At 44.5% G+C, this 14,280-nt stretch overlaps 1 long non-coding RNA gene across 2 annotated transcripts; it reads left to right on the top strand.

Annotated features, from left to right (window-relative positions):
• The first annotated feature begins 4,664 nt into the window (after nt 1-4,664).
• LOC132872738 (uncharacterized) lies at nt 4,665-8,936 on the top strand. 2 transcript variants are annotated; one of them, XR_009651478.1, is made up of 5 exons: nt 4,665-4,778; nt 4,882-4,936; nt 5,182-5,217; nt 7,206-7,345; nt 8,609-8,936. It is a non-coding gene; the product is annotated as an uncharacterized LOC132872738 (long non-coding RNA). The 2 variants fall into 2 exon arrangements; XR_009651477.1 differs by having other exon boundaries at nt 4,665-4,936; nt 8,609-8,935.
• Nucleotides 8,937-14,280: the final 5,344 nt, after the last annotated feature.

The following is a 14,280-nucleotide window of genomic DNA, read 5'->3' as shown; positions in this document are numbered from 1 at the left end:
CTGCGGCTGAGTTGGAGATGATCGATCTTCGTGAGGAAGACCAACTGAAACCTGTTTTGAGGGAAGGCACCATTGAGTTTTGGAAAAGTGTGCCATTGGAAAAATACCCGAATGTGAGACGGGCTGCGCTTAAGATACTGTCAGTGTTTGGGTCAACATACGTCTGCGAGTCTGTGTTCTCTACCATGAAACACGTGAAGTCAAAGCATCGTTCTGTTCTGACTGAAACCCATGTGAAAGAACTGCTTCGAGTGGCAACGACGGAATACAAGCCAGATTTGAAGAGGATTGTTCAAGGCAAGGAATGTCAGAAGTCCCACTAAGCAACATGCATAGTAAGTGCACACAATATTGATTGCTGTAAATGACTGGCCTGTGGTATTAGTACTGACTGAAGGAGTAAATTTCTCTCATGTTGGCGTGTGACATTTACTATTAATCTGGCTGAGCAGAGGTGCGTGTGTGTCTGTGAGAGAGAGAGAGAGCGGGGGGGGGGCGATGTTCATGTGTGGTCATGTGTATGGTGTGGCTTTTTTTTGGTAATGCCATGAGTCCCACTAAGCAGCATGCATAGTAAGTGCACACAATGTTCATTGTTAAAAATGACTGGCCTCAGCCTGTGGTCTTAGTACTGTAGGAGTAAATATGTTGGTGTGTGACATTTACTATTAATCTGGCTGAGCAGAGGGGTGTGTGTGTGTGTGTGTGTGTGAGAGAGAGAGAGAGAGGAAGAGATGGGTGATGTTCGTGTGCCCATGTGTATGATGTGGCTCTTTGCGGTAATACAGTAAAAAATGTGGCTCTTGGTCTCCAACTGGTTGGCCACCCCTGCTCTAGTTCTTTTAACTTATCAAAATAAGTGATAAGGGGTTGCCATCTCAAGTAAAATTTTTTCATTGACCCTTAAGAGTAAATTTAATCTTTTCTAATTTAAGAAAGAGCATAGTATCCTCCAGCCATCGGGCTAGTGAAGGGGGTGTAGAAGATTTCCATCCTAAGAGAATTCTACGGCGGGCAAGCAGTGAGGTAAAAGCAATGACATCAGAATGAGTCTTTGAAACTGTGTCCGTCGGAACACCAAAAATTGCAGTTAAGGGGTTTGGTTCAATGGATATATTGAGTGCCTCAGACAAAGTCCCAAACACTCCAGACCAGTATCTTTCAAGGGAAGGACAGGACCAAAAACTGTGTGTAAGATTAGCTGGAGAAAAGGAACACCTATTACAGCTTGCATCCGCTCCTGGATATATTTCAGCCAATCTGGCTTTACTATAATGTACTCTGTGTAAGACTTTGAACTGAATAAGAGCCAGGCGTGCACAGGATGATGACGAATTAACTTTTGTAAGTGCACAGTCCCAATAGTCTCCCAGCTCCATTCCTAACTCATCCTCCCACTTAGACTGAATTCTGGCTAAATTGTGGTCATCCAAAGACAATAGTTTCTGATATATAACAGAAATTATACCTCTTTCTGGTTTGAAAAGAGTTAAGTCTTCCCAGGCTCCCAGTGTTGGTAGATTGGGGAAAAAGGGGAAACTAGTTTTAAGAAAATGTAGTATTTGGAGATACTGAAAGAATAATTGTCTGGGTAGATTATGTTCTTTCTATAGATCTTCAAAACTGTCCATGGTCTTGGAGCTGTAAAGGCTCTGGAAACAGTAAATATCCCTCTTCCACCACTCCATGAATGACGAGTCCATGGTAGATGGAGGAAATAAGTGATTATTGTGAATGGGGCCAAGGATAGAGGCAGAAAGAAATTTGTAATGTGAACGAAACTGGTTCCAAATTTTTAGTGTGGACAAAACTATAGAATTAGAGGAGAAGCGAGAAGGCTTTAAAGGTAAGGATGAGTAAATTAAAGCCCTAAGGCTTGAATGTCTACATGATTGTTCTTCCAAAATACACCAGTCTGTGTTAGCGGCGTGTAACCAATAAAGTATCTTCTGGACCAGGGGTCGGCAACCTATGGCACGCGTGCCACTGGTGGCACGCGGCGTCATAACCACTGGCACGCAGAACCGAAGCAAAAAAAAAAAAAAATCAAGCAAAAAAAAAAAGCAACGAGCACTGAGTGACAGTGCGATCCTCCAATAACATTCGCTCTACAGCGCTCTCCGCAGAGATCCCGCCCATTTTCCCAGAACTCAAAGTCAAAGTTAGCACTGATAATGTTACGTTACAAATGCAGAGAAGATGACAGAGCCCCCGGCTAAAAAATCTAAAGCACGGCTATTTCAGCCTTTCTGGACAGAGGAATTTGGTTTCGTTTGTGTGAAAGACCGTGCTGTATGTACATTGTGCTGTGAAAACGTTGTATGTCGCACCTCAAGTGTTAAAAGACATTTCGAGACAAAACATGAGAAGAACTATAAAGACGCTGCCGATAGAGCCGAATCCCTCAAACGTGCCGTGGCTAGTTATGGGAAACAGTCAAGTTCTCTTAAAACGTTTGCCAACACCAAAGACCTTGTCACAGAAGCCAGTTACAATCTGGCTAACTGCATTGCTAAACATGGAAAGCCATTCACTGATGGTGAATATACAAAGGAGGCCTTTCTGAGTTGCGCAGAGAGACTTTTTGAGGACTTGCCCAACAAAGACACCATTAAAAATCGAATAAAGGACATGCCCACGTCCGCTAGAACAATTCAGCGGCGTGTCGATGAAATGGCTAACGATGTCCGATATCAGCAAACAGAAGGACTGAATAATGCAAAGATTTTCAGCCTAGCTCTTGATGAGAGTGTGGACGTGAATGACATTCCACGATTAGCTGTCATGGCAAGATACTCTGACGAATCCAAGTCATCAGTGAGAGAGGAGCTCTGCTGTTTGAAACCTATGCCGGACACAACTAAAGGTGAGGACGTAGCTACGGTGATTGCGCAACATTTTGATGAGAGAGGGGTTGACATGGTGAAGATTTTTGCAATAACGACAGACGGCGCTCCCTCCATGGTTGGGAGGCAGAAGGGAGCCGTCAAACTTATTGAGGAAAAGGTCGGGCACCCCGTAATGAAGCTCCACTGTATAATTCACCAGGAAAATTTGTGTGCAAAAATGTCAAATTCAGATCTCAATGGTGTTATGGCTACGGTGGCAAAGGTTATCAACTTCCTCATCAAACGATCGGCACTGACACACCGACAGTTTCGATCCCTGCTGGAAGAAATGGACAGCGCGTACACAGATCTCCCTCTCCACTCAGCGGTGAGATGGCTGAGCTGCGGGAAAGTTTTACAGCGATTTGTCAGTTGCATCGATGCAATCAAGGTGTTTTTGGCGGAGAAGGGCCAACATTATCCGCAACTGGAGGACGAGGGGTGGATTGTTAAACTCGCGTTTCTTGCGGACATCACTGGGCACCTCAACGAGCTTAATGTCAAACTGCAAGGTGCAGGACAAACTGTTTTGGACATGTTTGAAACGTGGACTGCTTTTGTTGCCAAACTTGCGGTATTCTCACGTGACATTGCGTCCTCAACCTTTCGCTACTTCGGACACTTGAGGGAGTTGTCCACACAACGCAACATCAGCACCACAGAAATAGCTGAATACATGCGGGAACTAGAGGCGGAGTTCACTGCCCGCTTTGTGGATTTTAAACGCTACGGTCCGATGTTCGATTTTTTGATCAAGCCCGACAGCTTTGATGAGCACGACCTGGACACAGAGCTGTTCGGTTGGATGGATGTACAGGGCATGGAGATGCAGCTGATCGAATTGAAGAGCTCATCACTGTGGGTGACGAAGTTCGCAGAGCTGCGCAAGCAGTTGGAGTCCAGCACTGTGCAACAGCATGGAGCCTGCATCCTCGCATGCTGGACATCTACACTGGAGAAGTTCAGCTGTCTCAAAAACATCGCATTGGCCCTCTTGTCTGTTTTTGGACCAACGTACCTGTGTGAGCAGGTATTTTCGCACATGAAAAATGTGCTCAGCACCACCCACAGTCGTTTGACGACGGATCATTCTGAGGCCTGTTTACAATTAAAAGTGACAAACTACGAACCCCAGATAAAAAAGCTCAGCCAAGAAAAGCAAGGACAGGGATCACATTGACTGGTAGGCAAGTTACTGGAGGCATAGCCTATGATTGAGAGTCAAAGTTAAATAAGTTGCTTTTTCCTTAAAAATGTTTGGCCGTTTTGTTTGCTAGGCATTCTGTCTTACTTGCCTTTGTTAAAATTATTTATGAGAGGTTTCTTTTCATTCATAAGATTTTTAAGATGTTTAAAAAGATTACAATTTCTCTCTCTCTCTCTCTCTCTCTCACACACACACACACACACACACACACACACACACACACACACACAGTGTATGGGTCCTCCTCAGCAGAGAACAGAGACAGAGAAGTTGACACGTTCTTACAAAAAAATGCAGAATATAAATCCAACTATCAGTTCTGTGCTGGGGTAAAAAGTAATCTGTTAACCACTGAAGGCAAACATGTTTTTGTTGTTGTTGTCTACTGTTTTTGTTTGAGATTGCAGTCAATCTATTTCCTTCAGGAATACCCATGTTTGTCAGTTGGCCTAGGCCTATAATAAAATTCCAAATTTGTTGGAAAATGTACTTTTACGTCATTTTTACGCGTCATTTTACCATTGTTGTTGATGGTACGCATCATCATCTGGCGCGAGGTTGAAGTGTACAGTCAGTGCTTAGTGCGTCGTGCATCTCATTCTTGGGCAGGATTATGTTGGCGACAGTCAGACACGAGCCTATGCTCAGGCAGCGCACAAAGCAGCTTCTGAACCATTGAAACGGTAAGTTCTGTTGATTATCCTTCAATTAGCCTACATGTAACCTCAGCACTGTTAATATATTACTGTGGTAAATTTTAATTGGGGATTTTTCGTCAAAATTCAGGCGGACCATCAACCAGAGGCGAACTAAGCATAACGGCATCCTATTCAGCCAAACGGTAAAGTATGCTTATTATTTAGTTGTGTAAGCAATAACACGTAGACGGAATTTGGAAACAATCCACTAATGTAATATTGTTGTATTGTGTAATTTCTACGATGGTCGGTGGTTTAATGTCGAATCAACACCACGTGGCTGAGTAACTAGCCAGCAGAGTTATCACATGGCAACAAGCCAGTAGCCAGCTACAGGCCTAGCCTCGGGCTGTCGCTAATGCCTTATCAATTGTAATGTGTTATACAGGTTGATGGATGATGGACAATGACAGGTTTCAGATCGGTAAGTTCATTTTCTTAAGCTTAAGTAGAATATTTAAGACGTCGATAACAACGTAGCATGGACCGACATGTCCCCGGTGTGGCTCCGATAGCCATTTACCCCTTTGATAACCGTTGGCTTCATCTGTGTTCTGTTGTGTAGGGCTACCACTTATTTAGGGTTTTAAATTCAAATGGTTTTTCATTTTAAGGGAGCCAGGCAGGGTGACTACTTAACAAGCAGATTTGTTGAACTCACAGCCGTCAATATTCTCAGTAGGTTACTACGGCTTGGATCGAATGTAACTACGGGTGAAAGGTGGGGTGCGCGCGTGCCCTCTTTGCTGGACATTAGCTAGTCAGGCTAGCATACAGTAACAGAGTTGGCTAACCGCCAACGAATGCGTTGATACAATGGTGGCTATCGCTGTGGACATCTTAAATGTTTATAGAGACAATATCGGATCGCTGTGAATAAATATAGTTGGCAATTATTGAAATCCAAGCTGAACACAATAGTTTTATCCTCCGTCTAAACGTAGGTTTTCAAAACCTTCACTTTGACAACAACGTCAACTCATTCTTTATAATGAGATAAAAAAATAGTTTAATTTTTTACTCACCTCAGAGACGAATCGATGGAAAGCTACACCTAACTATTCGCCTTATATTACACTAAAACTACGATTACTACTATTATTACAACAACTGAATCACTAGAACTACTATTATTTACAACTGTACAACTATCTAAAACTAAACACTGTGACAAAACTACACTATGAAATACAAAAAAAACTAACCTATTTACTAAATCTAAGAACTAAATGATTACTAGTGATTAAAACTAATTCTAAATATATACAGTGAAATTATGAAATGTATCAAAACCGCTAACTAACGCACTAACAAATCGACCGTCTCCGTCTCGACTCTGGATACCCAACAGTTAAACTATCACCTGGTTACGAGTCTTAAACTGTACAGGTGAGCACGAGCCCTTTTTCTGTTATTTTACGTCATGACGGGGCAGTGAAAGTGCTTTCAGACGTCCTTTACCGTGTTAAAATGTCTGGTGGACAGAGCATGTACAACGTACGTTTGGTACCATTGTAGAGCTTACATAGGGCATTCAATGGTATATTAAATTATGTGAAAATAGTTGATCTACAAGTGCATTTAAACGCACCACGGAAAGAGAGGGAGAGAAAGAGAGGGGAGAGAAAGAGAGGGGAGAGATGGGAGGCACAGGGGCAGGAAGGAGGAGCAAACAAGGGGGAGAGAGAGACACATGTGGTGTGCTGTGTATGTGGCCTTATGTTACTTACCTGACAGAGCTATTCATATGATCTAGGTTATATTCATGTTGTCCATTCTATATGTTAATGTTGGCGTTTAAGATCAAAGTCAGAGATGCAAAATATGTGTACATAGCATTACATTAACATTACATTACATGGCATTTGGCAGATGCTTTTTAAACCCAAAGCGACTTACAATCAAGGACATAAGCAATGGCATACAATGCAGTAAGGATACAGAGCTCATCTACAAGTGCATTTTAACGAACCACGGGAAGGGAGGGAGAGAAAGAGGGGGGGGATGAGGGAGTGAGGGAGAGAGAAATTTACAATTCAGTGAATTTATATCACTTATAATTAGTTGTCTGTTTTCTATCATGAACATGTTCCATCGGTTGCTCCAGTTATGTATGGGAAAGATCTATAAGGCACCCAAAGCAGAATTATTGCTAAATTTTGATGTGAAAATCACAGTTAATGTAAACAGTCATTACCCATAAATAGGTTATCAATTCATGGAATGGAATGGTTACATTATGTGGAAGCATTCAGCGTTCATAAGGTCTCTTCTCCTCTCAACCCCTGGGGGTCCTGGGTGTGTTAGGCTGCATAGATGTATTTAAATAATTAAATAATTGTCTTGAGTTTTAAAGTTCATGGAGTACAAAATTAATTTTATATAATATGTATTTTATCCTTCTGCATTTAGAATGTTGCCTGGACTACTGATGACCATTCCATGGCCTTCTGGCCATCTTATGCAGATCCCAATCAAAATGGCATTACTGATGCATGAAGTCCTTGGACCATCGTGGACCACCCACACCATTGTAATTTTGGGCACTGCAGGTAGGACTTTACTTCTTTTTTTCAAGAATTGAAAATAATGCTGAATGCAAACATTAATCCGAACAGTTTGTAATTTCTTTTTCCCCTTAACTCATTCAGTGCCAGCCATTTTCAAATTTGGTCACGTCCCAGTGCCAGGGTTTTTTGAGCATTTCAGTGTTTTTCCAAGACCCACAGAAAATTCAGTTCTATGTTCATGTCAACAACAAACATACCAAACTAAACTTCAGACTTTCCTTATCACCAGAAAAAAAAAAACGTTTGTTTGTACCTCTTTCCATTCTTTAGTAATTGCCTGGAGAACATGGGTGGGTTTAACTAAACGCTGATTTCTGACCAAAATGCTGAGAAAATCGGCCTTTTGTAACAAGCAACATTTCAAGCAGAAACTGTCTTTGATTATAGGCCTAATTGTTTTAGGTAGCTCGATGGCTCACCCTTATTAGCGCGTTATCTTGTCATGCTGTCTGACACATATGCTGTTTGTGTTTTCCTTATATAGACAGTGCGTCTTCTTCGCCTTTTCTCTGATCACATGCCACTCGCACTAAAACAAATGCCGCCTTGATTGTTGCTGCGTAATATAAACTTTCTGATCAAGTGGCGGAGGGAGAAGCTATGTATTCCATGGGGGGCAGGAGGGATAGTAAAAAAAACTAACGTCGCGGAACGAAATTTACACTATGTTCTGCTGATCCAGTGTGAGCTGATTGTCAACATACACGCTGACTTGTTTTTTGTATCGGGCTAGCAGTGTGTTAACTATCTGTGAGCAACCCAGCAGCAAGCCAGGTCCAGTCTCTAGGCTGTTTACGTCAATCAGACATCTTTCAGACAAGGTTAGATGATCACATATTCACACTCATACTGCTACTGCGGCCCACAGAATGGGTTCCCTTGTGATTACAACTTGGATTTTTTTGACACAAGCTAGATCAGATGATTACCCCACCTCCCCTATAAAAAAACGCAATTGACTCGATAACGCGTCATTGGCACGGGGCGTTACCATTCGTAATGACGCATTTTTGAGTCATTGGCATCAAAGGAGTTAATGGCTGGTGAAAAGTTAATTCTCACTTTAAAAACAGGTTCGTGTCCGACTGTCGCCAACGTAATCCTCTTTTAAGAGAAATTCAGTGAATCGCCCATCACCACCTGGCTTGCTCTACCTTTCTGGTTTATGTAGTTATAATGACTCTTACTTCATATCTGATTTCACATGTGTTCATTCAATTTGCACTCTCCTCCTCTCTCTCTCAGGACGTACCTAAGGCGTGGGACTAGTAGAACATAAACGGCACCAACTACGTCAGCACATCCCCCAGTATTGTGGCTCCTGCTGGGCAAACGGCAGCAGCAGTGCCATGGTAGGTAACACGCACAGCCATGTGATTTAACCTGGAGGCTGACTAATCTACTTCCTGTTTCAAGGCCACACTTGTGCAGTCTTTGTTCACTTGCTTGTTTCTGTAGGAGGCTGAATCAGCTCTTCTGTAAATCCTGTTACCTGCAGGAAGAGCTCTTATTGTGTGTGTGTGGTGTGAGGAGCATGTGTGTTTAATCAAAGTACACAGGCTTAAAACTGCATTGTTTCCTCTTAAAATAGGATTAAGAAAGTTAGAAATGATTATCTTTAATGATGTAATGACAACGAAAAAGAATGGTTGAAACTTACACTTACCCTCCCTTGTGTGCCTTTTTATCCAACGTTGTCCAAGAAAGGAAATGATGGAAAAGCAATCCCCTCTTTGTGCTTCGTTTCACAGGTGCTGGTCTTCCCTGGATTTGCCACGCTTTGTTTTTTACTCACCTAAGACAGTAATTGCTCCATATCTGATGTCATTGGTATCAAATGTTGGTAACTCGCCAGCGCCCCCTATAACGAGCCCACAATTCCTTGCGCGCTCCACCCGGATGTGACGTAAAGTGGAACTGCTTTAACTGTATCGAGAGCGCCTCGATTCGTCCTCTCGTGTTCTGACTACTGGAGTGGTCGGACGGACTGTAGGCACGCTCGCCTACAGTGTTGAGACTAACCGCTATTGTCTGAGAACAGCCTGTTCAAATTAGTTTCGGCCGAACTTTTGAACGACCCGCTAAGTTTCAGCGATATAGTGGTTTTGATTCTAAACCTTTGCAAAGTTTAACTACAGTTAAGTAGTTTTCCACGCTAAGAGGCATTTGCGGACAGCTTCGCTCCTCTCAGCTTTTTCTCGTCGACGCATCACCGGAGGTTTCTCCTGAAGCACCGTGGGCCAGCTAGGCCTCCATCTCCCTGCTTCGTTAGCCGCGGTTGGACGCAACGCGCCGCTAACCTCCTCTCCTCGGACTGCGACCCTCAGCGCGGACATCGGAGAAAGAACTTCCATCGCATTGAGTAGGCACTTGGGCAAATTTTTAATTTGTAGCTTATTCAGATGGTTGTTAGGGTCATGTTTAAGCTTTGAGCTATTTAGCATACCCGCTCAGACACGGAAGGTGTTTGTTTGTTTTTATTGTTTGTTTTGGTTCTGTTTTTTTTTTTTTCTTTGAACTTGTTAGACAGGGTATCTTGCATGATATCTTTCCTTAACTCCATTGCTAGCTTCCCTATCTGATTAGCAGCGCAGCGACAAGTTTGTTATTTTAAGCTCCGAGGCTAGACCGCTACAAGGCCTAGTCCTCTCCATCCATACACTCTCTCTCTCTCTCTCTCTCTCTCTCTCTCTCTCTCGCGTTGAGTTCTTTGCCTAGATAGTCTGTTGGAAATTGTTGTTAAGTGCAGTGTTTGGATCCAGCTGTAGCGTGGTCAGATTCTCCTTAGCAACTTATTGCTAGCTACCTCAGGGTGATACGCTAGCTCGTAGGCTTGTGTTCTCGACTAGGCCTGCAGGCGCCATTTTTCCGACGCCATTTTGATACCTTCCTCATTGAGTTACCTGTGATACGACACCTAGGCACTGACCGCCATTTTGTTTAAGCATTGCCAGAGTGGCTAGTCATTAGCATCTGCCCACAGATACCTACACAAAGCACACATTAGCCACAGAGCTAATCCTTTGTTCTATTTAGCTAACATTCCTTTGTTTTACCTAACATTCCTTTGTTTTAGCTAACGACAAGCTAGGTCACACACACACACACACACACACACGCATCGGCTTGCCCTAGCCTCACACACACGCACACACAAGGGATTCTTTTCTTTTTCCTTCTATCTCTTTCTCTCTCTCTTTCCCTCAAATTTATAGTCCAGGTGTAATTGTTCCATTGTTTTGTCTTGTTATTACCTTTGCCGACATTGAATGTATTTTGAGATTATTATTATTAGTGAGTAGTAGACAAATAAAAGCTAATAAAATTGAATTGCATTTTACTTGTTCCTGTTGTTTATTCACAAGGTCAACTATTTAGAACTCCTTTTTCCTTCAAAATTTAGCTTTTGTATACAACTGGGTTTCCCATCTAATACAGAGCTACCATTAATCTTGAATGTAACCATTCACGGTGAGTATTAAGATTAATAATTTAAGATTTTATGAGACTGATCTTTATTTATAAATTGATTAATTTAATTATCAATTATTACATAATTTATAATTTAATTAATCCCAATTCAACCTACATTAAAGTGGTGCCCCGTGTGAGGAATAGTTTAATGACCTTGTGAATTTCTCAACAATAACTTGTAAACTGCTGTATACCCAAAATCAACTGCCAAGGTATAACACAGATGACTTTAATGGTGAATCATTAACAGTGTGTTAATCACAGAACTGAAATTCAGCTGCCAACCACAGTTAGCTGATAAACTGGTTTAATTGATTAGTACATTAGAGTAATATCTAATCCAAGTACTTAATTAATATTATTAATAATAATCATTATTGTTAACTAATTATTAATTGAGCTAATTAATACAAGTGAAACATTAGTGAAAACAAAGTAGCTAAGAAACCACATCAATTATTTAGCAACTTGGATTGAATTAAATTCTAACCTAATCAACACCTAGTATTAATTTCCTTTAAGTTAATTAATACATTTCGAACAAAATGTCACGTTCCCCATCAAGGGAGTCAGAAGGGCCCCTCCTCTCTCTCTTCGACGTTGTAGGCGATTTAGGCCAAGTCCCGGAGGATAGGAGAAATTACTTCTGTGATCTGGACCAAAAGGCTCGCTTTGATGAAATACACATAGCCGTTAGGGAACTTAAGGAGCGTACTATGACTCTCCCAGAAGGGCTACCCAAATTGTTCATGATCTACTATAAGGAAATGGAACATGTGTGTATGACCCTCGAACAAGAGAAAAGAACACTAAAACGACAACTGGCCGAAGCTCAAAGGAGAGCAGAAAGCGCGGAGAGTAGCCTTGTGGGCCTGAGAGCCACACAAGATGAACTAAAGCGCGAAATAGAATACCTCAGAGAAGAAGTGACGCAAGCACGTCGCTCAGATGAGGGATCGGCCAAACCCTCCCAAGAACAGAGTTCCGCTCTGGAGGAGGAAGAACCTGAGCTTAGAACGGTAGATCAGACACCGCACTCAAGCTCAACTCGCGTGAAAGTCGCGCGATCGCCACCTCGTGGCGCTGGGAGTTTTTACTTTACTCCCCACTACACCCCCTCGCGCTTCAATATCGCTGCAGCCTCTAGCCCGCAGAAAACGCCGCGCTACATATCATCAGACTCCTCTGACGGAGAGGCCGCCTACAAGCCGAAACGCAGACATAGGCGATATGAGAGCAGCTCAAATAGCGAAGATAGCGAGGACCCCTACGGGTCAAAATCAAAACGCCTCGTCGCAGAACGCAAAACTAGGATCCGCCAAATCGACGTCCTTGCGAAAGACATAGAGCGTTTTGAGCCGGAAAATCATAGACACCGAAGCGTTAATGATTATTTCCGGGAAATCGAGCGTAGCCTCCTGGACCTGCCAGAGGCTACGTCGCATGAAAAGGCCAGACTAGTCTGGAAAACTTTAGGTAGTGGCGTACGAGCATTCGTTGAGACCTTACCGCAGTCAGTCCTCGACAACTACAAGAAAATACGTAAGTACTTGAAAGAGGAATACTCGTTGTACGAGGACGAGACTGCTGCGACGATGGGTGCCATTCTAATCAGACAGAAACGAAGCGAACACCCTCGCGAGTACTACCGTCGGCTCCGCGCAGCGTACTTTCAGGGCAGAAGCGAGCCCGGGCTAGAGGAAGATCGCAACTTCAAGTCCCTCTTCCTCCATAACCTTCACCCGTGCATCCGTAACCAAGTAACACTCGCGTGTCGCCAGCGCCCCCATACTATGAGAGAAATGCGTCGCACCGCACAACTAACGTGGGAGACGTTCGTCCGACCCACGGACCGCCACGAGGACGATCCCAGAGTCCTCAGCCTATATGAGCAGGAAGATCAGTCCTTAGGCCTAGAAGGGGGTGAAGCCCCAAACCGCGGGCCCCCTTGGGCGAACCCAAACCCCGGCCACCAGACGTCGAGTCAACCCAAAGGTAACTGGAAAGTTCGACAAGCTGGAGCCAAGGGGGAACAGGGCCCCAACGCCAAAGGGCAAGGTAACCGCAAACCTGGCAGTCACGGCCCTAAATCTCAGAATAGCGGACAGTCAAGGCCCCATCGCAACTCCTCTCGAAGGGAGCGGAGCCCTAAGCTAGCTACCGCTAAACAAGCCAACCAAGAGCCGCTTGGGATGGCAGAACTGAGGGCTGAATTAGCACGGATTAAACAAGCCAACCAAGAGCCGCTTGGGATGGCAGAACTGAGGACCGAATTAGCACGGGTTAAACAACTGCTGAGCAATAAGAACAGGAAGGGTAAGCCGAGCAAGGACAGGGACGAACCGTCAGCATGACTAGGCCGGGACCCATCCCCACCACCACCGCGTGTCTACCTCGTGGGGTGGGGAAAGGACCCCTGCCCCATAGGCAGCGATGAGTTGAAACCACCCCCCCCGGTAGTGAAGCCTGACCCGCAGGATGCACCCCTGACGCAGTTTCTTGGAGATTTGGTTAGGAAAGGGAACGCCAAGCGTATCTATACCCCAGTGGTGGTAGAAGGCAACGTTTCCCTCCAAGCTCTCTTGGATACCGGGTCAGAAATCACCCTGATGTGTTCCAAAGTCTTTGCAGAGGTTTCTGATGCGCGGCGCGCGCAAGGTAGACCCATCAGAACCGAACGTTGTGACGTCAACTTGGTTAGCTTCACCCAGAATCAAGCCCCAGTAACAACCATTGCATGGTTAGAACTCACCTTCCAGGGCATGTCCATCACTCACCCCATTTACATCTGCTCTGTTGGGGTAGAACCGTTCCTCATTGGCCAAGACCTACTAGATAGGCTAGCGCCCCTCATTGACTGTCGTCGTGGGCAACTGTGGGCCCAGGTCGCGTCCCCACAGACCCCAGATCCTCGTCGTCATGATCAAGCCCGTTGCGATGAAGTTAGCGTGGAGGCTACTCCACCGATAGTTGAGTCAGGGCAGGTCCCCGAGAACCTCGAGACCACTCCGCTCCACCCTGAGCCGAGTCAAGACGCACCAAACTCAACCGACACTCTTCTCAACCGCAACGCGCTTGATGGCCACCCGTCTTTCCTTTGCTTTCTTGGCAAATCTGCCCCAACCAGGTACTACCCCTGGATATCTGGCAACATTACTGTCAACGGCGTCACGGCACCTGGCGTCAGGTTAGCGCTTTGGTCAGAGAAGTCAGCCATCAGCCAAACGTGGTTTGACATAGTGCGTCAGAGCACTCCTTCCCCTGTCTTTGTGCAGAAGAGCCACCGGCTACTGTCAGCCGAACAACCCCAGAGCCCCATCAAAGCCACGGGTGTCTGCGCCGTGTCGCTCGCCATCGGTCAGAGAGAATTCCTTCATTTCTTGAGTGTCGTCCCCGGACTTCCTGACCCACTGGTCATTGGGGCAGACATCTTGGTCAGACTG

Source organism: Neoarius graeffei, chromosome 24 (assembly GCF_027579695.1).
Source record: "Neoarius graeffei isolate fNeoGra1 chromosome 24, fNeoGra1.pri, whole genome shotgun sequence".
Taxonomy (NCBI): domain Eukaryota; kingdom Metazoa; phylum Chordata; class Actinopteri; order Siluriformes; family Ariidae; genus Neoarius; species Neoarius graeffei.
Note: the sequence above shows the minus strand (reverse complement) of the source record. Positions and strands in the feature narration are given on the sequence as shown.